Consider the following 7,918-nt stretch of genomic DNA (forward strand, 5'->3'; position numbering starts at 1 on the left):
GACTTGTATCAGAATTCGTTTGATTTATTCGCTTGCTCATCATAATTCCGGGCTCATCCTGTTCAAATGAACAAATTTTTATTTCCGGTGCTATGTAAAGGAATTGGTGTATACGGCGCCTATTGTCACAGTGAATTGACATTATCAATGCTTTTTGTACTATAGCTGCTCCCGGTGTCTGGGACAAAATTCGACAAACACGGCGTTGTCATTTTTGCATTGAAGCTAACAGGTGACAATTTCAATAATTTATGAATAGTACGAATTTATTTTTCAGTTTGACTTTTTTACAATAGAAGTACATATGCGAACCAAGTTCCATAGTAGGTACCAGAAGAGAAAGGTTACTCTACTAGATGCAAGTCTGTATTCAAATAAATTATAGCTTCAAATTTACGAAGACGATTAGCGTTCTTAATTGCATAATGTTATTACACTTTTTGTTGTATTTTGTGTCAAGAAGTCATGTTTTTTTTATTGATTACAAATGTCACACCCTATATATGTAATACGTTTTATAACATTGGTTCTCATCGATTTAATTGTAGACATTAGTTAAAATTTCTTTTTGGCTTTCGGCTGGGTTAGAGAGATGGGTGCTCTCCCAAACTGAGGTGTGGTAACTACTGACTTCGTTTAATATATTCTATATGTTCTAAAAGCGCTTCGCTGAACAGTGAAAGAAATGCTGGGTTTTTTACTTCACCAAGCAAAGTAGATATTGAAGACGTGTTAAGTTTAGTGAAAGGGCAGAAAACCCCAACAGAAGTAGAAGACATCAACGCAGTAGTAGATGCAGGTAAAGACTGTGCAATAGCAGGTTCTTTTGAATTAGGAATTAGGCAATAGAAATGATAGGGGAGATAAACTGATAGAATTTTGCGATAAACATAACTTAACCGTCGCGAATACTTTATTCAATCATTACGTTAGGAGGTGCTATACGTGGAAGATGCCAGATGATTTAGGAAGGTATCAGTTCGAGTACATACTTGTTAGGCAAAGATTTAAAAGTAAAGTGAAGGATTGTAGGAGTTATCCAGGAGCAGATATAGGTAGCGATCATAACGTAGTAGTTATGAAGATCAATCTTAAATTGAAAATTCTGAAAAAGAGGGAAGGTAGGAGACGTCGTGACATAGAAAAGCTAAAATGTAACGAAAAGCATGATAGATTAAGAACGAGGACAGACAAAATACTAAAGTAGGCCGGAGAAGCGAATGTTAGGGACATAGAGGCAGAACGGAATTACATTAAAACGTGCTTAAAGTCAGCAGCTACAGATGTATTAGGTCTTAAACAAAACTAAAGTAGGAATATAAATACAATGCCAGATATCCGGCGAGATACCGGAGTTTGGCAATTGATTAAATAGGATTATCAGAGAGGTGGTAAAGATGGGCCATTTTTTCAGTGATGAGACTGGTACGTACGATAACTTCTATTGTGGTTATAACAGGTAACGGTTGTCCTGAAAAGTATTGGTTAGGGTCTGGTATGTCGGTTTGTGGTTGGAACACGGAGCTGAAAAATGACGCAATAGTTTCAGATGTGTTTTCGAAAGATAGGTTTTTTAATTTGCATGATTGTGGAAATTTTGTCTCGTTTGTTTAGAGAATGCAAATAGTTCCATAATAGTTTGGGGTTGTGTTTAATATGATATTCAGTTTTGGTGATATATTCTATTTTATATTGTTTTGATAGCTTTAAACAAATGGCTTGTAACCACTTGAATTCTATGTAGTGGTTGTGGTCGTTTATAATTTTCCATTTTTTATGGATTGTTTTCTTCTTCACTACCATGTGCTTTAATTTAGGTGTGAACTATTTTGATGATATGTTGGAATTTTAGGGACATTTTTAGTTATAGTGTCGTTTAAAATGGTGCATACATAATCGGTGTTAGAATCGGTATCATTTATTGTAAAATTGTGGGAGTTAAGTGCTTTCTGTAGTAGTGAATTAATATCTTCATGATTGCCTTCTTTAAAGTTGTAGCAGTAAATAGTTGTATTTGGTTGAGCTGTTTCTGTTAATTCTAAGTTGAAGAAATGTGAGGGGTGGAATAAATCGGTTTTTATACTAGCTGATCCTGAGTGCCAACTACTGTTGAGGGATGTGAAAAATAGATCAAGTGTGTAACCGTTAGTCGGGTGAAGTCAATTGAGTCCACACCGTGAGAATGTAATATATATAATAAAAGAAATTATGAGTGCTGTAAGTACTGGACAAAGTAGTATTACGTAGTTAGTGTCAGCAATTTCTTATGCTGAAGTGTACAATGTGTTGCATAACTATTTACAAACAATTCCTTTAAATATCAATCATTGATTAATCTACATCTATTAAAAAAACATAATGGCCGACATCAGTAACATTGCGACAACAATTGAACAAGAATGATGGCCGATAACTGCAACAATTAGAAAAGAATGATGGCCGACACTACATTACAGTGGAGTAATAAAAATGGCCGGGGGCAGGGGGAAGAACTAGTATATATATTATTGATATATTTGCCGATTGGGTTAAAGTTGTGTTTACATAATTTATTTTCTCGTATTTTAAACAGGATTAGCGCAGGACAGGAAACAATGGAGGTGCGTGTCCATCCAGTTTTAGGACTGACGACCTTATGATGATGAATGGACGCACAATTACGCTACTTATATATTTAAAACCCGCAAACAACGCACAATTTATTCATAAAGTTTAAATCAAAGGATTATTTATATGGGGTAGCAGTTCCCACCAAACGCCGTCTCCCTCACTTTCGAGCCAAGAAATTATTACAACGACATACAGCTAAGGCATAGACATATATTAATGGACGTGCCTTAGAAGGGAGGGAGATGGCGTATGGTTTCGGACTAGTGCTTATCTCTTTCATGACACGCTTACACACTATCGTGAGAGAGATGGATATTGTCCGAAATTTCGTTGCATCTCTTTCTTTTGTTGTTCCACAATTCTGACCGCTAAGGCATTAGTAAACGTCGATGGACTAAGGCATGCCATTAATATATGGTCTGTCTATGGTAACGGCTTCAATTCTATGGTCAAATTAAAATCATAGACAAAATGAAATAAACAGTTATTGTATCTATGATAGTTATGGAAATTTTTGGTAATAAGTAATAATTTTTATTGTTTATGTGTAATAACTAATTGATAATTTTATAATTATTTCAGACAGAAAATAAAATAAAGACTGTAATTATTCTTTTTCTTCAACTCCTGTTTAATTAACAAGAGTCGAGAGTATAATGAGCTTTTTTCTCCCTACCTACGATTTTGCCAGCGCGCATCCAGGACATTGGAAGGAGCACATCGCTAGAGAAACTAAATGAAGTATACCAACCACTTCTCTATTTCAAGACAAAGACCATAAATAGAGAGAGAACAGAAAAAAGCAATAACGCCTACAGACATATAAATTACACTAACGTAAAAGAAAAAGTATTAACGTATATGATCAACTTTCATATAAAAATAATCTCTCATGAACCGGAGCTATGAAAAGAAATGTTTAGTGGTACCTCAGCGAATTTTAAGATATTCCGGAAGATTAGTATGGAAGCGAGCACTTTACGTGGATTTTCTTTCATCCAATATCGTCTCAACTGCGAATTCAATTGATCAGAGAAAAATATATTTTTAGAGAAAGAATCAAAGGAAGCTTTTAGTATCTATATGTCGTAGAAGAAACAGTGTAGTAGCTAAAGCCAGAAAGGGAGAACGATTTAAAAATATTTCTTGACACCTAATAGTCAAAAGATGAAATTGTTAGATTGTCATAGAAATATTAAAAACATAAACCCTTTGTGAAGGTTACAAATTATAGATAACTATTTGCTTCAAAAATCCTATGACCTTTTCAAACTTTCATACAGACAAAAACGTCTGCATTTTATACCACTTACGCCACGAATTCCAACTTTTTCGCATAAAAATTTCACTAAAATTCACGCAAGTTTTTTTTATGGCGAAAGTTTTAGTCACATACGCGTAAGACGTGTAACCAATCGTTCCGCACTTTTTAATAATAAGCATAGAACGCCGACACCTTTAATTTGATTTATCGTACATGTATTTCCGGCTATTATACTCCAATATTTAATTACTCCTCCGTGTGAAGCAACTACTTGATCATGGTTACTTAAAACTAATAATATTTGAAAGCAAACTACCTATATTAAAGTAGGAGTAGGCTGGTACACTATAATAGCAAAAATATGCACGTACAGGATTAAAATATTTAAACATTATCAGTTACCTACCATGCATTAATTATTATGAATCTCGTCAAAATAAGCCAGCTTTTTATCTTCAATGTTCACTTCATTGTTACAATTGTTCAGTTGTCAATTAACACTCAAACTAACGTCCGAAATAACAAAACATAATCGCACCGATTATTTTATAATAAGTAAATTGTTTTAATATTCACAATAAATTCATTAGGACATGCAGACACGGCATCATGCCTGAACCTGCAACATTTTTTCCGTACGCGGTCGTCATTTTTCGGATAGCCGTTCGTCCTCGACGCAACCTTTGATCGATTCGCTCGAAAGCTTTAACAAATTCGTCTAGTATTGTATAAGGACGTATGAAATCAGGCACGCTGGGGTATTTGAGAATGCCTATGTTTATATCTCTATTTGATATGACGTTTTTTGACAAGTACATTTTAATTAGCCGCATCTAAGGGCACTTTTAGTAACCTGCATAAATACGTACTTTCTAATTAAGAAGTTGATTTTGCATAGGTTTTCCTTCTTAATGATCTATTAAAATATTAGACTATTCCAGTAAAAGTGGGATAAGTGTTTTGTTTTTAACAGTTTGAGTGGATATCATTTTCCATTCCACTGTTTGACATTAGTATCCATGATAAGATTCAAGTGCTTGATCATAAAGGTAGTAGAATGGAGCTACGTGCGTGCCAATCCAAATTGATCAGAAAGCAAATTTTCCATTCTTATTTCGAGAATTAATGTTACGTAATAAGTTTATCTCCACTTCATAGTTACTACAATGAATAATGCAATTCTAATAACTGCTGAAAAGAACTGTTTTACCAGAAAAGATTGTATTGTAATACCTTTTAGTACATTTCATGTTAGTTCGTCGAAATTGGCTAATAGTCACTCAGAAGAAATAGTAGAAAAATGCCAAAACTTTATAACATTCCTTTATTACGTTGCCCCATAGGCTATTTTTATTGCAAACTTTGTTGATTTTAAAAATTGAAAACTTGCACAGGTGTGTATAAAATTAAAAAAGCAAGTTATTATTATAAATAAATTATATACAAGGTGGTAAGCTCCAGTAAATGTACAGTAATTTCGACTACGTTTACTCAAAAAATCAAAGCTTAGTTTGCTTTTTTACAATTTTGCTAAAGTATTTGCTATCAATCAATGTACTGTTTAAAAATATCATTCGAAATTATTTTCAGATATTNTGTGTATAATTTTAATTTAAAATCAATTGATTTGAAGTTTTACAGTAGCTATACTTATTAAGTTGGGTTTTTAATAGCAGTTGTGTTTAGGTTGTATACATTTTTTTAAGTAATAATTTGCATAGAAATTGTAATTAAAAAAGATTAAAAACCAACCCTAACGCGTGATAGTGCTTTAGAGAGCATTTTACACAAATGACATTTGAAATTTAACAAATGATTAGGAATTTATAAAACTCAGAAGCTATTATATTATATTCACTTCCGGCGTGCTTTAGTAATCATAGCAATGTATATTTGCCTCTTTGCTTTACTGTGTAAAAAACAGCAGGTAATTGTAAAAAAATGTTCTGAGTTCAGTTTAGTACTCTTGGCAACGCCCACCAGGGCTGTAAAACTTCGATGGAAAGGTGGCGAGGGTCACATGAATCGAGTTTCGTCGTAACGGAGACATAACCCAACCGAACCCTAGCATACTCATTAGTATTATATCTCAACTACTGTTTATTGCATAGTAAAGCGTCCTTTACAATCGTGTTCGTAAACTCATAGGTTTTCTAACGATGGGTCAATCTTAGTGGGTACTGCCCCAGACACTACCCCTGCCAATATTCTTTATGTTAAACACTTGTAAACAAATATAAATTAATTCTAAAATAACTTTTCATTTACCATACACTCGTAACGATACTGCATGATGTAATGTATTGTACTTTATTACTTAATTTGATAAAAATTTTGCTAAACACGTTAGAAAATAGTTACACATTGTGTGGTAAGAATTGTATTACTGTAAAAAACGATCAGTTTATTAAATACATGAGTAGTTTATGAACTTGGTTATTCACCACGACATGTAGTAACTATTTTTTAATGTATTTGTTTTAATTAAAGATAGAAAATAATTGATTTATTGTAGACAATTTTTCAAGGCTAATAAAAGAAAACGTCCATGAAATGTAATTGATAAAGAGAAAATAATTAAAAACAATTTTGTAGTAATTTGTAATTTTGTAATTAAAAATGCAATGGAGTTCTTCATAAAGATTGTATGTATTCATCATATTTATATATTATATCCGATTGTGTTGTATATCGTATGACTTAAATTTTAACGTAATTAAAACAAATAATATCTGGTATCATACGTACATCAGCTTAAGATTTCTCATTGATTTGAAAACGATACAAAAAATTGATATATGAAACTAATTTAATGATTTCCTCTCTTCTTACATGGTCCATTGTATTTAGATTATAAACGAATTTTAGTATTATAAATTGTCTGTTACCTGTTTCATTACAGAAAAACAATTGTAGGAAACCTATTTTCAGTAGGTATTTCAAACAATTTATGAGTTAAATGTATTAATATGATAATATACCGCCTTATTGGCGATTGAAACTCGTTTCCCTCATCATGAGTCATAATGACATTTTAAACAGCTACTTTTTTTTTCTTAGTTGATCGAAAAGTGCAATTTTTGACTGTTTTGTCCACGACTAATTAGTCATTGGGCATAAATCATGAATATTGTAGATAAGGAGTCCAATCCTCATATGTAATGACAAAGGACTAGGCATAGAAGTGTGATATGGCTTGTTTAATAAGTAATGATAAGTAAGTAAAAACGTCACTAAGTTGTGCTCGTTGGTACTCTGCGCAAGTTTTATATCATTACATAAAGAATGAAATGACTCTTTATTTATAGTATTAATTAGATTATTAATAACTGCTATGCTTTAATAGGTGCTAATAAAAGTTGTTGAAAAAATACTAATTAAACATTATTGATAATCAAACCAACGTATATTATAATTAGACAAATGATACTGAATGTTAATGGATAATTAAAAGTAAAAAAAAAGTTTCCTTCTCTACTGAGGGCGGGCCAGATTGGGGATTAAAATTTGATTTTTTTATCCATAAACAAGACCAGCAAACAATTGCTATTGACAAATAATAAATAAACGATTAGAGTAATTTAAAGTTTGAAAATAATCATGGTGGTGGAGGGGCAGCCTCTTGGATTATTGGACCTGCAACTTTCTGGTCGTGTGAATCGGACACCCAAATTAGATAAACCGCTAATTTGAACTTTACCAATAAATTGTTCGTCGTTTATGGGTTCTCAATATAAACCATTTATTTTGTTAATGGATGCTGGGGGAAATTCAGTGTCTCTTTATTCGAAAGATACTGAAGTTATAAAATAATTGACGCCATCGATTGCGCGTCATTGGTACCGTTTGAATTTGAAGACGAAAGCTGGCAAAGATTGAGCCCACTCAGCCAGACTTATCTATGGTGTTCATTGTGAGTCATAAATTAATTAGAGATATATATATATTTATATATACTGTCGTAAGTATTTATATATATCTAATATAGAAACAAAAAAAAACGCAGTGAAAACAAAATGCCTTGCCTTATGATGATGAATGGAC

This window comes from Agrilus planipennis, unplaced genomic scaffold (assembly GCF_000699045.2).
Source record: "Agrilus planipennis isolate EAB-ADULT unplaced genomic scaffold, Apla_2.0 scaffold45, whole genome shotgun sequence".
Classification (NCBI taxonomy): Eukaryota; Metazoa; Arthropoda; class Insecta; order Coleoptera; family Buprestidae; genus Agrilus; species Agrilus planipennis.